The sequence below is a fragment of the Bos indicus genome, chromosome 3 (genome assembly GCF_029378745.1).
Source record: "Bos indicus isolate NIAB-ARS_2022 breed Sahiwal x Tharparkar chromosome 3, NIAB-ARS_B.indTharparkar_mat_pri_1.0, whole genome shotgun sequence".
NCBI classification, from domain to species: Eukaryota; Metazoa; Chordata; class Mammalia; order Artiodactyla; family Bovidae; genus Bos; species Bos indicus.
In genome coordinates this window covers 6,804,634-6,825,277 of record NC_091762.1, presented here as the reverse complement: position 1 = coordinate 6,825,277, position 20,644 = coordinate 6,804,634, and the positions used below count along the sequence as shown (strand labels likewise).

The 20,644-nt window shown below is 42.7% G+C and overlaps 1 protein-coding gene across 3 annotated transcripts in view; it reads left to right on the top strand.

Annotated features, from left to right (window-relative positions):
- DDR2 (discoidin domain receptor tyrosine kinase 2) overlaps positions 1 to 20,644 on the top strand; it is a 183,378-nt gene that overhangs the window by 23,602 nt on the left and 139,132 nt on the right. For all 3 annotated transcript variants that reach the window (XM_070782702.1, XM_019986902.2, XM_019986911.2), the window contains exon 2: positions 2,363 to 2,508. The gene's annotated coding sequence lies outside the window, so the exon portion shown is untranslated. The remainder of the gene's footprint in view (positions 1 to 2,362; positions 2,509 to 20,644) is intronic.

The window sequence follows — 20,644 nt, the reverse complement described above, 5'->3', positions numbered from 1 at the left end:
CAACCTGGGAGGTTTTCTCTAGGTTCTATGGGTCTAAAAACCACACTGGCCTATAGAATTTCAGAGGCAGACTGGAAACTTGAGGCAGAAATGCTGGGAATGTTGGTGCCTGTTTTCCTGGCCTAGTGAAAAGGAAAGCAGACCTGTGTCTCTCATTCTGAATCAGATGACAAACATCTCACAAGAGGAGAAAAAGAACAATCTCCATCATCTTCTCTTGCCCTAGTGTCTAATAGCTCCAGACTTCCTAAAGGACAGGATGACTGAGGTCCCTGGAAAAGCCAGGACATAAGACATAACATCTTCAGTTCAGGACGTAAGATGCATCTTACATATTATTTCTGTTAATAGAACAATAAAGGGAGAAGGTGAGCAGTTCCTGAGCCCTGAGCACCTCCTGTGTCAGGCACATCTAATGGAGAATTACAATTCTTCTTCTTTACGACTTCTTGAGACAGGTGTCATTATCTCCATTTTACAAGTAAGTAGAAGCTAAGTAACTCCCAAGATTCACAGCTAGTGAATATGAAAGTGAGGAAATGAACCCGGGTAGTCTTCATACCGGAGAAGGCAATGGCACCCCACTCCAGTACTCTTGCCCGGAAAATCCCATGGATGGAGGAGCCGGGAAGGCTGCAGTCCATGGGGTCGCTGAGGGTTGGACATGACTGAGCGACCTCACTTTCACTTTTCACTTTCATGGACTGGAGAAGGAAATGGCAACCCACTCCAGTGTTCTTGCCTGGAGAATCCCAGGGACGGGGGAGCCTGGTGGGCTGCCGTATATGGGGTCACACAGAGTCGGACACGACTGAAGCGACTTAGCAGCAGCAGCAGCCTTCATACATTTTAGCCTTTGAATCCATCAATGTAATTAGACCAAATTAGCCATGTGAGGTGAGGGCTTCCTTTAGGTGATGCATTTTCTGTGTCAGGAAAATTGTGGTCTAACAGGGTCAGCCTTTGCCACCTTAGTACCACAGGGAACTAGGTTTCAGGAATACTGTTCAGGGGACTTCCCTGGAGGTCCAGTGGTTGAGACTCTGTGCTTCCACTTCAGGGGGCTTAGGTTTGATTTCTGGCCAGGAAACTAAGATGTCACATGCTGCATGGGGTGGCCAAATAAAATAAAATACTTGGGGACACTTGGCACTTCCCCCATGATGACCTAACACTGATAATAGTGAGTATGCTTTGAAAGGTTGATGTTTGTCAACATTCCTGTACAGGTAGGTGCAGAGATATTAGTACAAGCTTCTTCTGAAATAGTGAGATAAACCCCAGCTAGAAAAGGACAGTAATAGAGCAAGAGTTTGAATATTTTCTCAAATTCTGAAGGCTTTAGCTGCATGCCTTTCTGGGGAACTAGTTGCCAGAGGAAAGCTGTACTAACATATGTGACATGCATTCTTGATCTGTGTGGCCACTTTATTCCCTTTAAGTTCTAGATCTTTCAGTGAATAAGCTGTCAACTTTTGGTAGCTGTTCATCAACTTGGACACTGCAGCACTGATGTAGTTATATATGGTTATATCCATTCAGTGGGAAACAACAGATCTTTAGAAAGGAATGACATAACCACATATGCTAAAATGCAACGACCCCCACCATGTAAACAGAAAGCCCAAAGTGAAATGTACAGGGTACTAAAACTTGATTTTTTAAATTAAAAACCCTGTACATCCATATAGTTTTACATACATGTAGGATGATTCTAGAAAATTACTCAGTCAACTGATACCTAGCTGTACCTGAAGAAGGGGACTGAGAGTCTGAGGTGGAATATGGAGCAGTTATTCCAGGGTGCTCTGGGGGTCCCTGCAAGTTTGTGAGACCATTTTAGGGGATCCACAAGATAAAAACTATTCTCAAAGTAACAGTAGGATTTGCTTTTTTTTTTCACTCTCATTCTCCCACAAGTATATAGTGGGGTTTTCCAGAGGTTAAATGACTTGCATTATTATTGTAACAAATTGAATCTAGAAGCAGATAATAGGACCTATTTGATTAAGTCAGATATCAGAAAGATTTTTAAAAATATTAAGCAGTGTCAGTCTTCTAAGTATTTTTTGAAAAATTTTTATAGAAAATTATTATATGTGTTAACATACAATTATATTTTAATGAAATAAGTAATAAATTTAAAATTCACAGTTTTTAATTTCTAAATTGATAAATATCAATTGTGTAACCCCTATAAACAAAATCTCTGAGGATCTGTCAAATTCCTTCACAGCCTGGGGCTGCTGGGAGGCTTCTGTTTAATAGTGGTGGACAGAAATGTCAAACACGAAAGAAAATGTGAATGAAGAAAAAGTTTGTAACAAAGCATTGCTTTCCCTTTTCTCCCCCTTCCTAAAAGGAGATCCACAACTGGTCCGGGGTTCAATGCTCTAGAAAGTTCTAAGGCTGTGACTTGAAGCCAAGAAGCTGAAATAATTCAAAAGAAGCAGAGGCCAGCAATTCCTGAGGATCCTGTCCCTCGGAGAATGCTCTGCACCCATTGATGTAAGTAGGGCTGGTCACTGAAGCTGTGTTGCCACAGGAGATTGGGGCTGACAGTGTGGCTCCCCTGAGCCCCTCACTTACCCTGGTCGGTGTCATGGAGAAAGGTGAACCTTGGATTCTGTCTTTGGTGGTGTTGTTGTTCAGTTGCTAAGTTGTGTCTGACTCTTTTGCAACTCCATGGACTGTAGCCCACTGGGCGCCTCTGTTCATGGGGTTTTCCAGGCAAGAATGCTGGAATGGGTTGCCATTTCCTTCTCCAGGAGATCTTCCTGGACCAGGGATGAACCCACACTTCCTACACTGGCAGGTGAATTCTTTACCACAGAGCCACCTGGGAAGCCCTGTCTCCTAGAGATGATAGCAAATGAAAAGGTCATGGGTTTGATCATATAGGGAACTTGGTGTTGAATGTCCATGTCTTCTTCGCACTTCAAGGATCTGGTTGTGGCCAACCCAGAGTAAATGTTCATCCTGGGGTGTCCTGGACCCCCAGCTCTGAGTGACCCAGGATCTCTAGGTCTCCCCTGTTTTTACAGGACCCACTGGAATCTCTGGGTTTCCTGGATCAATCTAGGCCTCTTTTAATAGTACAATTCCATTTAGAAAAAATTTAAATTAATTTCCTGCTTCCAGCAATAATTTGAGGTGGTTTATAAAAAAAAAAAGACTTAATAGAACTACTAAAACCAGGATAAGAGAACCAGAGCCCTATAATAAGGTTTGGGAGAGTTAAAAGCACAAGAACACCTAGCCAGGGATGCTAATTGCAGATAAGTGGGCTGCTTAGCTCCAGGTCTCAAGACAAAAAAAGAAGCATGATATACTGCAAAGCTTCATGAGGAAACCAAAAGCACTTGCTCAGGTCCAGGTGGTCAGCTGTAGGTGAGTTTTGGTCTGAAGGAGACTTCTCAGTTCATCTGTTAGCAGACCTGAATCCTACCAACTAAACTAGGCCTGCAGTAATTTCATGCATCTGAGACCCTCTCAGTCCATAGGTCACCAAAGGCAGAGAACATCCCCTTCATGCCCGTATCCCTGGCATCTAGTGTGGGTTCTGGCACGTGGAACATGCTGAGGACCCCGTGCCTTGACTTAGGCTTACATCTAACATGCAGCTTCTGTGACACTTGTTGAATGAATGCACAAGTGAGTGAACAGTGTGGACAATCCTTGAGATGAAGGATGAAGGGCAGGAGGGTAAAGTACTATTTCCTCACATTCCCCAGGAGATTTCTTCTCACTAACAACACTCCTGGGATTACACACTCCTTTCTGTTTATTGTCTAGGTAACTGCCCACCTTCCCCCATTACTCCTTAAAATAACTTGGGTCCCTTTCTTCCCATAGATTGCCCTGAAACCAATTCCCTTCCATCCTTCATTCCTTCCTTTCCTCCTTCCAATAGATTCTTGATACTGGAGAGCTAAGTGGTCTTTAACTTGAGCCTTCATGGTATACACTTCAGAATGAATAATCCATAGCTGCATTTAACCACTAACCAGAAATTATTGCAGAGTCTCTCTATTCTATTTGACTGTGATTTGACTCTCTCCATTTGACTGACTCCATTTGACTCTCCTATTATTTATCTGTGATTCATTCTGTTTTACCTCTCAGAAGGGTAAAAGTACTCATCATTGTGGTCTTTTCTTCCCCTGCCACCCAATCTTAATGACTATTTCTAGAAAGTATTATTTCAATATCCAAGATGTGCTATAAGTAGCTTTGGCTTGAGCACCTTGTCCGTTTGGCCGCTACCCTCCCCATCGTAGTGTTATACCCAGAATTATCTCAGGTACTTTGGATTCATTCCATTCTGCTGGTCTCTGCCGGTCACCAGTGCAGACTTCCTCCTTTTCTCAAATGATGAGACTAAGTATTTCAATCTGTTTAAAGACTCAATAAGTTGCAGCTTCCTGTGTCTCTTGCTAATAGGAAGAGCAAGTATTTAGCATCTAAACTGGAACACTTGTGAGGGAAAAGGAGCGTTATTAATAGAAACTCTGGATATTTGATCACCGACTTTTCAAAGATCTTGCATCTCTAACGAAGGCTGAGCGCAGAAGGTCAACAAGTGCCTTTGGAGATCGATTCCCCGAATTCTGTTCAGTTGTCTGTATTGGGCCAAGGGGATCTGGCATAGACCTCTTAGCGCTGAGTGTTTCTAATGAGCCAGTGGAGAGCCTGTCCTCTTCTGGATGGCAGAGCTCCCACGGGAGACAGGCAGGATTCCCACAAAACTGGCGGCCCTGTCTGTGAGACCCCGTGGTACCGGCCGTCCTCCTCCCTTCCTCCCCTCCTTCCTGCTCCCGCCACCCCCTCTGCTCCCTTCCCCTTTTCCTGATCCCCACTCTCTTGCTCTGCCTCCCCCTCCTCCGTCCTCTGTGCCTTTTTACTGCCGTTCTGTCTCCTCTCTCCTTTTCTTTCGTCTCCCTCTCTTTCGCTATTTTCTGCTCCCCATTTGTCACTCGCACGTTCTTCCTTCCCCTCTCTCCCCGAATGGTTCTTTCAACACTGTTGGAGGGCGGCTTAGAAGAGCGCTTCTGCCAAACTCACTTTCTCCTTTAAAGGAAAAGCTCGTGTTTCCAACTGTAGCTTGATTTTCCTTCACGAGCTGCAGGCCGTCCTTTCCTCATTGCGAGTGGTCTGTTTCTCATGAGCATCTCTGATGGGAAGTTCTGGTTTCGTGTGTCCTGGGGGACACGTGTGCTGAGGCATGAAGACAGCATGGGGGGTGGGGTGTGGGAGGTGGCGGGTGGGTGGAAGTTGGGGTCGTGACAGGAGCAAACCCTGGAGACGCCTGCTTAGTCACAGAATGGATTACGGTTGAGATAAATGACACTGTAATTGTGTTGCTGCAATAAACTTGAGGGTCTGAGATTTTCGAATTGGACTGTGCCTGGATCATTTTAGAGAAGGCAAGATCCTGGTCAGCATCTAATCAGGGAGCCACAGGGAGGGTGTGTGACTGCAGGACAGCAGGGAGCCTGATAGACATGGAGGAAGCTAGCTCTGTACAGAGATGGGGGTGGGGTGGGGTGAGATGCGCCAGAGGTGGGCAGGTTGACTCACACATTTCCGGATGAACCAGGCTCCAAAAACATTCTGAAAAGCAGAACCTGAAAGCAGGCTGCAGTGATCTGAAAAAGAACTGGTGGGCTAGGCAACATGCTCTTTCTTTTTTTCTCATGGGATCCAAGGACTTTGCATAGTATTTTTACTTAATAAAATAATAACACTGTTTACTGAGCCCCTGTGATATGTAAGTGACTCTGGAAGGGACTTGGAATGATTCAAATGTAAACGAGAAATAACCCAGCCTAAGCTGAACAACAGAGAGAAGTAATGCGGAAGAGAATTCCCTTGACCAGGTGAGGATGTGTTGAGACCGTGGTGAAAGGTTGAAGGGAGAAGAGCAGCAGTTGTGTCTGGGCGGGTCGGAGGATAAGTGCCTGGACTGTGGAGGGGTGCGGCTGGGAGGCCAGGCCGAGATTCGATACCCAGAGAAAGGTGTAGGTCACTCATTATTGATGGAGCGGACCTAGACAGCAAGGACGCAGAATGACCAGTAAACAAGGATGGGACTGGGTATACAGGTGGAGGGGAAGGAGGAAGTAGCCATCTCCCAGGAGCAGAGGGTGGGGGAGGAGGACTGGTGAAAGACAGAGTTGCAAAGGAGGGAGGTGCCAGTCTGCTCACTGGCTGGCTTGAGACATCTGGATACCATCCTTGAAATCCAGCATCTGTGTGGAACATGCTCCAGGCAGGATGGATGACTTTGCTTTGGGAGATGCTCATTTCCGATGCCCCTCTTGCTGCGTGTGGTTGCATTTCTGAATCAGATTTTTTTTTTTTTTTTTGATAGTTGCTCAGTCATGTCCAGCTCTTTGCAACCTCTCCTTAATTCTCCAGGCTAGAATACTGGAGTAGTTAGCCGTTCCCTTCTCCAGGGGATCTTCCCAACCCACGGATCAAACCCAGGTCTCCTACATTGCAGGTGGATTCTTTACCAGCTGAGCCACGAGGGAAGCCAGAGAATACTGGAGTGAGTAGCCTATCTCTTCTCCAGTGGATCTTCCTGACCCAGGAATTGAACTGGGGTCTCTTGTATTGCAGGTGGATTCTTTACCAACTGAGCTACCAGGGGAGCAAACCAGATTTAAGGTGTCATAACAATAAGCCTTCAGGGGGAAATATCTAGGGACCTCAAAATATATATGCATAAAACACTTTGAGCGAGTGTTTTCTAAGATCTCAACCTCTTGCTTTGGCTTTAGTCTTTGTAGCTTTTAAGAGTAGATTTAACGATCAGTCACAAACTGTTTTGCCCTCAGAGTTGATCTAGGGCTGCTATAAAGAATCTTATTTCCATTGTTTCCATTTTCAATACTCCATAATTTCTCATATTACATCAACTCTTTTATTCTGCTATTGTGGGCTGAAGGAATCATATTGTGTTTCTGGCTAGAAATGTTCAGTGAATTTCCTCTTGATCCTGAGCTTACTTAAAATTCCTGCTTCCTGGATTACAGAGCCCCTCATTCCTCACTTTATGATGGATGAGATGGATTGGGGTCTTCCTGATAGGCATTCACAGCATTTGTCAGGGTTTTTCACTGATGTCTCATTGTCTTACAAAAGACATTCACACTGTCTCTTGTATCGATTACTTTTTTATGTGTATGAGGTTCCACTTGCACCCCCCCACTCCCACTCCAAAAGACTGTGAGACCCTCTTAGTCATGGTCTGAGTATCTGTCAGTTATTTTGGCTTTGGCATAATATTTAGCATAGTATTATCCATGTATTATTTTGTTTGGAGGTAGAGAAACTGAGTGGATATCAGTGGGCTTGATGAAAGTGAAAGAGAGTAAAAAAGTTGGCTTAAAACTCAACATTCAGAAAACTAAGATCATGGCATCTGGTCCCATCACTTCGTGGCAAATAGATGGGGAAACAATGGAAATAATGATAGACCTTATTTTTGGGGACTCTAAAATCACTGCAGATGTTGACCGCGGCCATGAAATTAAAAGACACTTGCTCCTCAGAAGAAAAGCTATGACCAACCTAGACAGCATGTTAAAAAGCAGAGACATTACTTTGCCAACAAAGGTCCATCTAGTCAAAGCCATGGTTTTTCCAGCAGTCATGTATGGAGAGTTGGACTATAAAGAAAGCTGAGCACTGAAGAATTGATGCTTTTGAAGTGTGGTGTTGGAGAAGACTCTTGAGAGTCCCTTGGACTGCAAGGAGATCCAACCAGTCCATCCTAAAGGAGATCAGTCCTGGGTGTTCATTGGAAGGACTGATGCTGAAGCTGAAACTCCAATACTTTGGCGACCTGGTGCGAAGAACTGACTTATTGGAAAAGACCTTTATGTTGGGAAAGGTTGAAGGCAGGAGGAGAAGGGGACAACAGAGGACGAGATGGTTGGATGGCATCACCAACTCGATAGACATGAGTTTGAGTGAACTCTGGGAGTTGGTGATGGACAGAGAGGCCTGGCGTGCTGCTGTCCATGGGGTCGCAAAGAGTTGGACACGACTGAGTGACTGAACTGAACTGATTGGTGGGCTGCTGGTACCCACCAGTTCCTATGTTCTACCCCAGTATTGGGTTTTGTGGAGAATCTCTAAATAGATCTTTGCCAATTAAAGCAACATCCACTGACAACATCAGTATCACCTGGGAGCTTGTTTGAAAATACAGAATTTCAGGCCTCAGAATTTGCAATTTGGTTAGATTTGAGACACACTGGTTTCCAGATATATTGCGTACAGATCACCTGGGAATCATGTTTAATGCCGGTTCTGATATTTTTAGAGGTTACTTAGATGATGGTAGAACAAACAGGCCTGCTTTTGTAAATAAAGTTTTATTGAAACCTAGCTATGCTCATATATTTACATATTGTCTGTGACTTCTTTTGTGCTACATCAGCTGAGTTGAATAGTTGCAGCAGAATTCTTATGGCCCACAAAACCTAAACTATTTACTATCTGGGCCTTTTCAGACACATGTCTGCTGACCCCCAGTATATGAGATGAACCCTACTTCCTTAGAGGAAAGGAAAATAACAGTGATTTTTGCCCCAGTGGCAAAATTTGCAAGCCCATCTTAACCCACCATGGAGAAGTTGATTCATTAAATCTTAATTCCCAAGCAGGCGATGAAGATTCCTGAGCCCCAGACTGATGCAAATAATGGTACCAAAGAGTCTGTGACTTTCTAAGGTCCATTTCATATTGCCTTCCTTCAAGAAACCATTGTGATTTTATTCAGATGACACGTCTCCACAAACTGATTCCGTTAATTGTTCAAAATTATTCTGACTTTTCTGAAGAATTGGGAAGAATCTAGAGGAAATTCTGAGTAGAAATATTTGGGACCAAGGAATAAAAGCAACTTTTTATTGTTTGGGTAGATTCTGCATTTTTACTATTGAAATCATAGCCTTAGCCCCAGCCACCCACTCCTGGGGTGCTCACTGGGTAGCCAGATTCAGACGGCGGCGTGGGCTTGACGTCTTTCTTTTAATTCCCTGGGAGAATCCCACCACCTGTCTCTTATTTGGGGTTTTTTAATTGTGAAATGGTGGCACACACAAGCTCCAAGCTTACTTCATGTGTACAAGCCTAGGAAGACAGAAGGCAGAGATTTGGGCTGCGAAGCAGGAAGTACAGAACTGGGGTTGCTGGCACGGAGGCATCTGCTCCTCAAACACAGTGGAGCGGGAGGCTGTGGGAGGAGAGAGGCAGCTCCATGTAATCGCTTGAGGATGTGGGCACATTGCTCTGATCTTCAAGTCTTGGAGGTCCTGGCTCTCGTCCTTCCAAAGCTGAATTTCAGAGGAGGTAGGCGTAGGAGAATTAGGATCTGTTTTCCTTACATAGAGTTATCTGGAGCCAAAGGGGTTTCATGTGGGATTCTGAGGGAATCTTTGCTGTAGCAATTGGAACTCTGGTCTTACTTATTGTAGTTTATTTTCCATTGTATGCAAAGCCCAGGACACTACAAAAGGTTTTTTGAGGCAGTGGAGTAGAAGGAAGTCGGGAGTCCTCTTCTCAATTCTAGAACCTACCAACCAGTTCTGAGAGATTGTAGCAGTGAATTAGGGCATCCAATATTGAGAACCACCTGCCCTGTTACCAGAGAGCCTTCCTGGAATTCCCTAAGCTGCATTAGCTGGTTAGCTAAGCTGGTCAGAATGTGGGCATTTGGAAGCCAAACTTACTGTTTGGACTGATATTTCAGCCATTCTGTCCATAGGAGGAAGCATAATGTATTCATTTATTCCTTCATTTCTTCTGTCACTCAATGAATATCCATTGAAAACCTACCATGTCACAGAATAGGGAAAACATGAATTGGAGAGTCCGACAAACCCAAATTCAGATTATAGTTTCCCTATCTGTGAGCCAACAACTCATTCGAGTTCTAGTTTAATTGACATGTTTCTTCCCTTCACGCCCACCTTCCCTGGACTCTCCCTGAGACTGTGGGTTGGGCTGAATGATGTTATTTTTCTACGTTTGGTGCAACTTCTGCATATTCTGTCCTCACGCCATACTATGTGGAAATTATTCGCTTAGGTTTCTGTCTCTCTCCTCAGATGGTTCAGTCACTAATGGCAAAGATCTTCATGAATACATGTTTACCCTTAATTTCTGACATGTGTTAGAATTTAAACATATGTCTGTTGTACCAAAAGAATATAAATTCCTTCAAGTGTGATTTTCTCATCTGTAACGTGAAGGTGATGAGAACACACCCTGTGATTTTGTTGTGAGGGTTAAATCACAACAAGATGTTCCGTGAAGAGTTTGGGATGTTTGGAAGAGTGCTCTGTAAGTATAAAGTGCCCACAAATTGTGGTTGTTCTAGTGTCTGGACTGATTGAGATTTGGTAGAAGGCAAGTCCAGGACGATTGTGAGGATGCGTGGAGATGTCTTGGCCCATTTTCCTGCGCTGGATGATTGGGGAGGACCTGGAGACTCAGGTCTGTGAGCCACAGTTTGTGTGTATGAGTTGACGCTGGACAGTTTGTTCCTGCAAACTCCAGATCTCCTCCACTAGGTTATCTACTCACAACAGTGGGAACATGCCTTGTTTATTTTTTTATATTTATACTTTTTATGTTTCTAAGCACTACTAAGAAAGTGAATAAGTAGATAACTGATGTTGATGGGCACTACGAAGCCAAAATCTCCCGACCCCTACATCTTCCCATATTCCTGGCTTGTATCGGTCTTGTCTTGAGAACATGGATAGTGGGGCTATTCTAGAGAGAACAGAGATTGGGGGGGAAGAGAGTAAGTTCTGTTTGAAACAAGTGTGAGTGTGAGTGTGAGAGCTGGCGGCCAAATATGCAGGACTGGGGAACTGGAAAGTGCTGGGAGCTGAAGCCTTCTTATTTAACTTTTCATATGTCTGTTTCAGCTCCCAGAACCAGACATAGAGCTCATTGTATAGCTCCCCTGGTGCTTAGAGTTCACTCATTAAAAAGCAGATGCTAAACATTTATTGACCCATTGCAAAATGCTGGGCCCTGTTTCCCATGTAGGTAACAAAGAACTGCTGCAGATGTTGGAGCAGAGTTGTAAGATAATATGACTTCTGCTCCAAGAAGACCTGACCTTGCCGTGGTGGATGAGGAATACCGGAAGGGAGAGGAGGTGGGGGTGGGGAGGCCCAGCAAGAGAGCAGGTGGGTAGTGAGGGAGTGAATCAGACCTCTGCCAGAAGGGACGGAGAGGAGGAGGCCTGACTGCGTGAGAGGTTGGGGATTCATCTCTCTCCATACCATTAGCATGAAAGAAGTCTCCCTGCTCCGGGAGAACAGTGACCTGCCTTGGGTGCCTTTGGAACAAAAGCCAGTGACTGTATCCAAGGGAAGATAATGAGAAACACACAGGCTGCCACAAATCTTTTTGTTGCAAAAGTTCACTTTCCAAAGCCCTGGGCAAGGGTGCAGAAGCCTCTTTGTGTGAACTTGGCCTCTTTACCAGGAAATGCAAGATGGAATCTCCCTTGGTAAATCATAGGACGGATCATATCCAAGAATCTGAGAGGCTGGCAGAGGACCTGGGTGGAGTAGTTGATGAGGAAATGGAGGGTCATGTAGCCCTGATCAGAAGACAGGAGAAAGCAGCATTGTAAAAAGTGCTCAAGGGTGGTAGACATTAAATTTCATGGAAGCATCTGCTGCCCTATCCCCAGTCCCAGCAGTCTAACATTATGGAGAGTGTTCTTTTCTTCAAATATGAAATGTTTTTGTAATTGGAGAAAAGCCATTAAAAAGGAGAAACTGCTTTCATTCAACTAAAAACTCTAGCAATTCTATATATGTAAAAATAATATATATATGCTGTATATACTCCAGAATTATGTCAATTCAACAAGATATATGAATGACTTTAAAAATGTCTGTGCTATTTGATGTAGGAGTTTAATTTTTATGAATCTGTTCTAAGTAAACATACTGAAAGGGAAAAAATGGAAACACAAAAATGAAGCATTAGGTACAAAAAACAAATAATCTAAGTGGCCGTGAGGGTATGGTTAAGTGTTTAGGTTTTAAACCTTTGAAATGATGGGCTTGAGAATTTTAATTGTAGGTATTTATTGAATACCACTGAAATACCACTGAATACCATTTATGTCATATGAAGAAAAATTAGAAGTTATAGAGTCAAATAAAAGTATGAGATCAGTTATGTAAAAATGCACACAAAAAATAAAACCTTTAAAGGAAATATATTGAAAGATTAACCATATTTGATTTCGGATGAGGAGATTACAAGGATTGTTTTCGTTTCTTCATACAACTGAAAGTTTATAAATAATTAATATGTATGCATTACATCAGAAAATGACAGAAAAGAAGGTATGTAATTTTTTTTAAAGGAAGATATTGTGAAAGTATTTATTCTTTTCAGAGAGAATGTGTGAAAAATCTAGGTACCCTCTTTCCTTCCCTGGGATTCTGAGATTATTTTTATTCTCAGGAAGATCTTTTCTGAGATAATTTTTACTCTCAGGAAGACCTTTTCCTTCCTCATCACAGGTTAGTCTGTTTCTGGGACAAAAAAACAGTGGATTTGCTGTTTGAGCTCTGTTCCAATATGTGGTAATTCTCTGTTACCTTCTTGGAAAAAAAAAAAGTATGAGACACTTTGATACGGTATTCAAGGGCTATCAGCCCAAAACCCCACCTGATCTCTCTAACTTCTCATCAATTTCCTACATGTATTTTAATTAATTGATTAATTATTATTATTGAGTTGTAATTGACCTACAACATTATGTTATTTCTAGATTTGATGTTCAACAAATGTTTGATGTTCACAAAACAAATTTGTTCACAACAAATTTGATGTTCAAAAAACAGTGATTTGATGTTCCCATTCATTGCAAAATGATCATCATGATAAGTCTAGTTACCACTTGTTATCCTATAAAGATGTTACAGTGTTATTAACTATATTCCCCATGCTGTGCATTTCATCCCATGACTCATTTATTCCTACATGTGTTTTCTTTTCAAATCAAACCCCTCTCAGACTCATCATTTCTTGTTTGGGTCCCCGCCTTCCCACTTCTGAACCTCTGCTTCCTCCTGTGGGTGTGTTCACAGAGCACGTACTGAATAGCCAAGCAGAGCGGGGACCTTGCTCAGATGGCCAGGCTGCAGCTGCTGTGTGGTGCTTACAGACCACTGCACCTCTCTGAGCCTCAGGTGGCACCCTGTGACAGGAGGGAGGGTGACAGGTGGTTGCCAGGGTTCCTCGCATCTCAAGAGCCTGGCCAGCCTTGTTCCCTTGTGGTCCTAGGCGCGCTCCTTCATCTCTCTGCACCTCGTCTCCCATGGCGACAGCTGCCTCAAGTGCCCATGGCCGCCCTCTGCAGCTGGCAGATTCTACTCTTCCCAGTTCACTGTTCCCTGTCCCTCATGATATGTCCCAAGAAATTCCAGTTAACAGTGGCTGTGCATGCCAGTCCCTTGGCCACTTATATTTACTGCCTCTTAGCGAAACCATGGTGCATGCCAAGGATATAAAATGTACTGTCATTTGAAAACAGTTTAACCCCAGGGAAAAGAAAACAAATTAAGTGAACTTTGAGGTGAAGTTGCATACTTCTCTAAATCCTTTTTTTGACTTTTTATTTTATATTGGAATACAGTTGATTAACAATGTTGTATCAGTTTCAGCTGTGCAGCAGTGATTCAGTTATACATGCACCTTTATCTATTCTTTTTCAAATTCTTTCCTCAATTAGGTTGTTACAGAATATTGAGCAGAGTTCCCTGTGCTATTTAATAGGTCCTTGTTATCCATTTTAAATATAGCAGTGTCTACATGTCAATCAAGGTGCAATAGAGCCCAACATGTGACCCCCACTTATATAAGGGGAGAGAGTTACTTACAATATTTGCACCTCCCTGGTGGCTCAGACGGTAAAGGGTCTGTCTACAATGTGAGAGACCTGGGTTTGATCCCTGGGTTGGGAAGATTCCCTGGAGAAGGAAATGGCAACCCACTCTAGTACTCTTGCCTTGAAAATCCCATGGACGGAGGAGCTTGGTGCAGGCTACTGTCCATGGGAATATTTAGACTGTAACATTTCTGAAAATCCTTAGAAAAATTACCCATGAGCCCAAAGTAAGTCTGTGTTTCTTTGAGTCAGAGCAATTTTTTTTTTCCTTTTTCACCAGCATATAAAAATCTAATTCATAGGAGCCTGAACAACAACAACAACAACAGAGGGTGTATCCCTCTTCTATCAGCCGTTAGTTTAACCTGCAGTTCCATGTATAATTTATACCACAACCAGAGTCCTTCACTCTCTTCAAGTTTCTACAAATATTTTGCTCCCCCACTTTCTCCCCACTTCCTCTGTGCTCACGTGGGACAAAAATAAGAGGTTGGTTGAGATAACCAAAGATATGCTCCAATGTCGAGAGCATCTTTGCCCTGTTCTAGCACAGAAGGGACCTTTTAGAAGGAGGGGCTCAGAGTGCTCTTCTGACTCAACCTCACAAGAGTAGCCGGGGCAGATGGACAGTTCCCTGCTGTTTACTCTCTCTCTGCCCAGGGAGCCTTCTTTTTCCTTCTGTTTCTTATAAACAGCAGAAGAGACTGTGAACTGTTAAAGGGCAGGCATTCTGCTTTGTTCATCTTTGCAGCTTTTTTTGGAACGAAGTGTGGTGCTAAACACAGGTAGGCACTGGCGTGTGTTAGTGGAACGAGTGAGTGAACAAATGCAGGACAGACAGAATCTGGATGGTAATAGGAGCAGTGTGAACTACAGAAAGAGTACAGGATTATAGTCAGAGTGGTGAATGTGTCCTTGCCCTGATTTACTGGTTATGTAACCTTGGGGAAGCTCCTTCCTCTCTGTGAGGGTAGTTTCCCCAGCTGTTGAAGAAGTGTATGTGTGTGTGTGTGTTGATTACTGATGGAAAACGTGTCCCTTAAGGAGAGTATATGCTAATTCATGTGGCACATTGCTGCAGCTGAATAGTAGGCACTTTTGTGGCACTGTTTTTCCTCAAATATTTTAAAATGAAAAAACCTCAAAATCACTCAGGAAACACAACCCATAATTCCATAATTTGAGAATGATATGAAGTGAGAAGTAAAATTTCCCTTCTCAGCCATTTCTTTTAATGCCCCAGAGATATCTACTTTCCTTAACATTTAATGTCTGATGCTCATCCTTTTCCAAAGTTGCATAGGCATATCTTTATGTACAGCAAAGTGAATTAGCTATACATATACATGTATCCCTTCTTTGTGGGATTTCTTTCCCATCACCTCTTTTGAAATGTTCTCAGGATGGCATTGAAATGGTGTGGAAGGCTTAGGTTGCAGAAATGTAGCGGAAAAATTACAAAGGATATCTCAACAATCTCAACAATGATACTACCCCACCACCACCCCACCCCACCCCAGGGAAGTATCTAGAAAGGGCCTGTAGGCATCTGGTTAGGATTGGCCTTAATTGACATCTTCCTCAACTATCTGCAGGAAATATCAAGTATGTTATTAAAATTCACAGATGCAATCAGTTGTCAGAGTCACTGGAGACCAATAATTATTTCATAGGCATCAAGACTGTTTGAGGGGTGCTGACAGGAAGGAGAACAATTCAGCCTGGAAAAATGCAAACCAATGGATACAGTGGGAAAAGGCTTAGGGAAACGGGGCCGGAGACGGGGTGAAGCAGGGAGGCCTTTAAAACTTTAAAGGGGCACTAAAATCTCAGTGATAACGAGAAATAATACTTTAATGTGATATCGAAATACAGCAGCAGTGGAGCTCCAAGCTAATCTTTGACATGTAAAAGCCTTGGTTAAGCACATGAATGTTAGACATATCAGACTTTAGGCCATGATTTATGGGGGAAAAAAAAAAACCTCTGAGAAAAAGAATAAGTAGATTTAACTGTTTCTATTTGCTTCCTGGGGCTGAATTAACAAATTGCCACAAACTGGCTAGCTTACAGCAACTGAAATTTATTATTACATCCTTAATGCACTGTTACTGCAGTAATAATGCATCGTTCTGGAGGCTATAAGTTCTGGCCAGGAAGGTGTCAGCAGAGCCACGCTCTGTCCGGGGCGCTAGGGAACCATCCTCCTGGTCTCCTCCAGCTTCTGGGGCCTTCTGCCGCTACTCCAGTCCTGCCTCTGTAGTCACACAGCCTTCTTCCTAGTGAGTGTCTATGCCTCTGTGTCTGAATCTCCCTCTCCTTTCTCTATAAAGACACTAGTCCTTGGATGACGCCCTCATCTAGTATAACCTCAATTTGACTTGATAACATCTGCAAAGATTCTATTTCCAAATAAGGCCGCATTTATAGGTACTAGGGATTAGGACTTCCTCCTGGGGTAACACAGTTCGACCTACTGTGCTATTATTAATTAGCAGTGGTGGGTTTGGTTTAACATAGATGCAGCAGAAGCATATTATCTGTTTGTAGGAATCTGACAGCCAAGGCATGGGCCAACACTGGCCATGATTTAAATACCTAAGAAAATATTTAAGGATACACAGTTCAGTTTCTTTGGGGGTACATATGCTCTAACTTGGAGAAGGCAATGGCACCCCACTCTAGTACTCTTGCCTGGAAAATCCCATGGACGGAGGAGCCCGGAAGGCTGCAGTCCATGGGGTCGCTGAGGGTCGGACATGACTGAGCGACTTCACTTTCACTTTTCACTTTCATGCATTGGAGAGGAAATGGCAACCCACTCCAGGAGAATGGCAACCCACTTGCCTGGAGAATCCCAGGGACGGGGAGCCTGGTGGGCTGCCGTCTATGAGGTCGCACAGAGTCGGACACGACTGAAGCGACTTAGCAGCAGCATGCTCTAACTTCTGCTAATGGATGTGGTGACCAACGGGTGCAGGATTTTTAAAGGTAGTCATGATTTCAGATATTCAAATGATGATGATTGGAAAATCTTTTTGCTCAATTTTATCTTTCTGTTGTTGATCTTTAAATTTTCTCCGTAAAAGCAATTTTCTAATTTATTATGAATATAACTGAATGTGATAACTTTTAGAGATTTTTTTCACATAAATGTACAAACTAGAAGAAAAAAATCTTCTGTCAGACCTAGCATCCTGACTTTTTGTTCATGAAATATGATTATGCCTCTGAGACCTGCCAGAAGAGGATGAAACAATGAGGATCATTGGATATCATTTGAATTTTAAGTTGAGATAGATGCGCAAGGGAATCAAATCTGTTTTCTCCCATGTTTCAGACACATCAAAGCCAAGTTCTGAAACATAAATAGTCCTTTAGTGAACATTGTTATTAACATCCTATTTAAAATGTAGGAACAATCCGTTGTATAGCAATAATATTTAATATTATTAGCTATTTTGATTATTGGATCACTAATCCATAGTTATTATATAATCAATAAATGTATCAATAAATTAACAATTCAGTAATAATAGCTAATGTTTGAGTGCTTATACCAGGCATAGGGATAGATCCCTTTAAGTGCATTATTTCACTTCTAATGCAGTAATTCTTTCTTAAGAATGAGATTCTGTTTATTTGGGTTTGAAATGACCTCCATATTTTTTCTGCTTTTGGTTGAGCCCATTTGGAGATAATTCTGTGCATAGAGTGTTTTCTGTATGAGAGCATTTGACCTGAACACGCAGGAAGCATGGTGTGGTCAGCAAATTGTGCTGGCACCAGTGAAGGATCAAGTCAGACAGGAGCCAGTTGTCGTGGACATCTGCATTGTTGGTGCATTCATTATACTACTAAAGAACTGTTTAAGCGCTTGAAAAGTGTTTGCTGTTTTCAAAAAGGCTAAAGTTCTCCCTGCAATCTTGTTTGTAGAAATGATTGATTTGCTTTGTAAACAATTTTTATACTACAAAGATAAAATTAAATTTATTTTATTTTATTTATTTATTTATTTTTTTGTGATGAACATTGGGGTACACGTGTCTCTTTCCCTTCTGGTTTCCTCAGTGTGTATGCCCAGCAGTGGGATTGCTGGATCATAAGGCAGTTCTATTTCCAGTTTTTTAAGGAATCTCCACACTGTTCTCCATAGTGGCTGTACTAGTTTGCATTCCCACCAACAGTGTAAGAGAGTTCCCTTTTCTCCACACCCTCTCCAGCATTTATTGCTTGTAGACTTTTGGATCGCAGCCATTCTGACTGGCATGAAATGGTACCTCATAGTGGTTTTGATTTGCATTTCTCTGATAATGAGTGATGTTGAGCATCTTTTCATGTGTTTGTTATAAACACATGAATAAATAAATAAAATAAATAAATTTATTTTAATTCAGTTTATCCCTCACTATAAACTAAGAATGAGTAGAAACTAAATAAATATATAATTTTAGAAAGTGTCTGACAAATGAAGTCCCAGAATTTGGACGAAGTGACTAAAGGCGTTTGTGAACTTTGCATTCCTGTTGAAAATCTAAATTTGTTTAAATGCTCGACATTTCATTGCTTTAAGTATGTGATTATCTTGAGGCAGGGCTGAAATAAAGATTCTGAAATCTGAGGTTCAGACATGAATTCTCTCGGTAGAACTTGGAAGGGAGTGTACTATAACCTTGAAAGGAAAAAAATCCTTTATTTTTCTAAACTCTGACCAAAATGTAACATTTCTTCCAATTAGTAGAAATTAATAGTATGTTTCTGTCCATAATTTTAGCAGCTATCTCAAAATATTATAAATACTAATCACCCCATTGAAACTATAGTGGTATTAGATCATTGACTAGATCATTTAATGGATTGAATGATCCATTGACTATTGACTATTGTCAATATTGACTCTGCGAAATATTGATCCATTGACTATTATTTAATGGATTAATAAGACCTATTATTCTACTATACATTTAAAATACTTTGTAACTGGTATCGTTAGTTTTGTTTCTAATCCTCTGCTCTTTATTTTATGCATTAAACATTATTCCTGGAAAACACTCAGAAGCTTCACCAGGCTGCATAAGGGTCCAGGGCACAAAAAAAGGTCAGGATCTCCTAGGTTGGAGGCACCCTATTGTCCTTCTCATTTTTGATTCTGTCTGTGAGTGTGTGAGGGCTTGGGTGTGATGCTGTATTAGGAATGTGTGTGTGTGTGTGTGTGTGTGTGACGGCAGGGTGTGGCCTTATAGATGGCTCATGGGTCAAGAGGAATGAAGTGAAATAGCTGTAAAGTTTTCCACCGTGTGGTCCTTACTGAAGATGACACTTTCTGTCCACCTTCGCCCAGGGTATCATTCAGGCAGCAAAATGTATGTGGACTTGGAGCAGGGAGGCAGGCATCTGAGCTCCACTTGACTGCTTTCTGAATGTGTGGCCTTAAGCTCATTGGTGAACCCTTCTGTATCTTGTCTGTAAAAGGAGTTGAATAGCATCTCTCCTCTTGCCTCATGCAATTGATCACAGAAGAGAGAAAGAGAGAATGGAAAACTTCTCTGTAAACTCTAAAACGCCCAAGAAGCATAAGGGAGTCCTGCTGGCAGAGAGCTTGTCTGGGTGCTGCTCTCGTGTGGCCCTGAAGCCCAGCACTGTGGACCAGGCTCAAGGAGTAGGAGGTAGCTCTGCCTGGATGCTCTTTGGCCTGGGATGGCTGAGAGCAGAGGGAATCTAGTGGGAAATTTCAAGAGGCTTGTGGTAGTCTGACTGATCCCCCCCAAAGATGTCCATGTCCTAATTCCTGGAATCTGTGGATTTGTTACTGTATGTGATAAAAGGGATTTTGCAGATATGGTTAATTAAGGTTAAGGACCTTGAAATGGAGAGGAGTTGCTGGATTATCTGGGTGGACCTGATATAGTCACAAGGGTCCTTGAAAGAGGGAGTCAGGAAGATCAGAGTAAAAAGAGAGAAGACGTAAAGATGGAAGCTGAGGCCAGAGAGGAAAGAGGTATGCTGGAAAAGAGGAAAGAGGCCGTGGTATGCTGCTGACCACGGGCCCAGGCATGCAGACAGCCTGGGGATGCTGGAAAAGGCAAGAAAACAGATTCTCCCCTAGAGCCTCCAGAAGGAAGACAACTCTGCCAATACATCGACTTTAGGACCTCTGACCTCAGGATAATAAATTCATGTTGTTCTGAGCCCCTAAGTTTGTGATAATCTGTTACAGCAGCAGTACAGGGCCACTGGGCCTTTAGATTTGGCAGAGTACTTCAGGCTCATACAGAGTCCTTGCCATAGTTTTGATGTTTACTGTGAGAGTTTAATATTTTTCTCTTGCTATACCTGTGTTTCTTTAGGCTGGTGAGGATAAATATTGAGCAAATGTAATAATAATAATAATAAAGTTTCTGACTGCATCCTCAATTAGAAAACCACCAACTCTTTCTCTTTCATAGCATTAAAATCTCCTCTAACAGCTCCAGGGATTCTTAGCCAGTTTTTCTCCTGTGGCTCAGGAACAGGGCCATCTCATCTACCCTGAAACAGCGCCATTTCTCTCCTCTTTCTTCCCCACTCCCATTCTGGCTCCTGGAGGGCTCCAGTGCCAGACAGCAGGGGAACGTGGCTGCTGCCACCGCTGCCACTGCTGTGTCCTCCACAACCACACCTCCCCCCGGCCCCGCCCAGGGAATCACTCGTGAATGT